At 36.4% G+C, this 2,732-nt stretch overlaps 1 non-coding gene across 1 annotated transcript; it reads right to left on the bottom strand.

Annotated features, from left to right (window-relative positions):
* Positions 1 to 653: 653 nt before the first annotated feature.
* Positions 654 to 760, bottom strand: LOC139856454 (small nucleolar RNA R71). The gene has a single exon (XR_011761936.1). It is a non-coding gene; the product is annotated as a small nucleolar RNA R71 (small nucleolar RNA).
* Positions 761 to 2,732: the final 1,972 nt, after the last annotated feature.

Genomic DNA, 2,732 nt, shown 5'->3' with positions numbered 1-2,732 from the left:
GACGTTCACCACCTTTTGTACGTTCACCACCTTTTGTACGTTCACCACCTGTAACTAGATCAAGACATCTAACTAATATTGTCGCCGTTGATAATCCATTTTTTGAACCCGACCTCACAATTGAGAATCCGGAGAATATTCAGGAACGATTCATAGATCCTGAACCATTAAATTTTCCTCCGGAACCACCAATCATTCAAACAGAGATTGTTGAGGAACGAACCATTAAATCAGAATCCTCTAGTGATTCCGATTCAACAAATTCAATTATGGAGAATCTGGAACCTTTAAGTATGGAAGACCGAATGAGAGCTAAACGCACTGGCCAAGGTCACGCAATTACTCATCCAGACATTAATGCGCCAGATTATGAAATCAAAGGACAAATTCTACACATGGTGACTAATCAATGCCAATTTAGTGGTGCGCCGAAGGAAGATCCAAATGAACATCTACGTACCTTTAATAGGATCTGCACACTATTTAAAATCCGAGAAGTGGAGGATGAACAGATATATCTCATGTTATTTCCCTGGACTTTAAAGGGAGAAGCCAAAGATTGGTTGGAATCGTTACCTGAAGGGGCGATTGATACATGGGATGTTTTAGTTGAAAAATTTCTTAAACAATTCTTTCCGGTATCTAAAGCCGTAAGACTTCAAGCAGAAATTATTACGTTTACACAGAAGCCAAATGAAACTCTATATGAGGCGTGGACTAGATTTAGAAAGTTATTAAGAGGATGTCCGCAACATGGTTTAGACACCTGTCAAATAGTACAAATATTCTACCAAGGATGCGACATCACTACAAGGAAAGACATAGATATAGCAGCTGGTGGTTCTATTATGAAGAAAACCGAAACTGATGCTTACAAAGTTATTGATAACACTGCTTCCCACTCACATGAGTGGCACCAAGAAAAAGATATCATTAGATCATCTAAAGCAGCTAGAGCCGATTCTAGCCATGACTTAGATTCCATTTCCGCAAAGATAGATGCTGTCGAGAGACGAATGAAAAAGATGACTAAAGATATTCACTCAATACGAATTAGTTGTGAGAAGTGTGGAGGACCACATTTGACAAAAGATTGTCTCAGTATTGAATTAACAATGGAACAAAGAGAGAATATTTCATACATAAACCAAAGGCCTGGAAATAATTATCAGAATAATTATCAACCGCCAAGACCGATTTACAATCAAAACCAGAATTATAACTGAAATATTCCATACAACAACCAACAAGGTCCTAGCAATCAACAATTATCCAATAATAATTACAATCAGCAAAGACCTAATTTTCAAAATAAACCACCACAACAAACCGATGATAAAAAGCCGAATTTAGAAGATATGATGACGAAGCTAGTTGAAACTCAAACGCAGTTTTTCACATCTCAGAAACAAACTAATGAACAAAATGCTCAAGCATTTAGAAATCAACAAGCTTCTATTCAAAATCTGGAACAAGAAGTAAGTAACCTAGCAAGGTTAATAGGTGAAAGAAAATCGGGAAATCTACCTAGTGATACAAATGCTAACCCCCGGAATGAAACAGCTAAAGCCATTACCACAAGAAGTGGTACAACACTTAAACCACCTGAAATACTTGTAACTTCTGATGAAGCTATTCCTACTCCACAAGAACCACAACCTAATCAAGATAAGGAAAAAGAACCGGTAGTTGAAAAGGTTAATGAAGATAACACAGTTAAGGCTAAACCTTATGTTAAACCATACCAACCACCACTTCCTTACCCGAGTAAAATGAAGAAAGAGAAACTTGAAGCTGAGCAATCCAAATTCTTGGATATGTTTAAACAGATAAATGTAAATCTTCCTTTCATTGATGTGATTTCAGGAATGCCTAGATATGCTAAATTCTTGAAAGATCTAATCTCAAATAGAAAGAAAATGGAAGAACTCTCGGCTGTTACCATGAATGCTAATTGTTCAGCAGTGCTGTTGAATAAGATACCAGAAAAACTATCTGATCCAGGAAGTTTCACAATTCCATGTTTTCTGGGTAGTCTTAGTTCAATAGAAGCATTGGCAGACTTAGGTGCTAGTATAAATCTAATGCCGTATTCACTATACGCTAAACTAGACCTTGGAGAATTGAAACCAACCAGAATAAGCATACAACTAGCCGATCGATCAATAAAATATCCTAGAGGGATAATGGAGAACATGCTAGTTAAAGTTGGTACTTTAGTATTTCCAGTAGATTTTGTTGTTCTGGACATGGAAGAAGATTCTCAAGTTCCTCTCATATTAGGAAGACCATTCTTAAACACGGCTAAAGCAATGATAGACGTGTTCGGTAAGAAATTGACCCTAAGTATAGAGGACGAGAGTGTTATCTTTTCAGTTGATAGAGCAATGCAACAACCACAATCTGCAGATGATACATGTTATTTTATTCAAACTATAGATGCACATGCAGAATTATTAGAAGAATTTCCAGAATTACAAGGAACAGGAGAATGTTCTTTAGGAGAAGGTAATGAACCAATTGATGAAGTTGAAATGTTAGCTACACTTATAGCTAATGGATATGAACCAACAACAGAAGAAATTCAAATGCTAAAAGAAGAAGACAGATATCGATACAAATCATCGATAGAAGAACCTCCGAAATTAGAGTTAAAGCCACTTCCAAACCATTTGGAATAGGCTTATTTACATGGTGAATCTGAATTACCTGTAATAATATCGTCTTCTCTT

This window comes from Rutidosis leptorrhynchoides, chromosome 6, assembly GCF_046630445.1.
Source record: "Rutidosis leptorrhynchoides isolate AG116_Rl617_1_P2 chromosome 6, CSIRO_AGI_Rlap_v1, whole genome shotgun sequence".
NCBI classification, from domain to species: Eukaryota; Viridiplantae; Streptophyta; class Magnoliopsida; order Asterales; family Asteraceae; genus Rutidosis; species Rutidosis leptorrhynchoides.
Note: the sequence above shows the minus strand (reverse complement) of the source record. Positions and strands in the feature narration are given on the sequence as shown.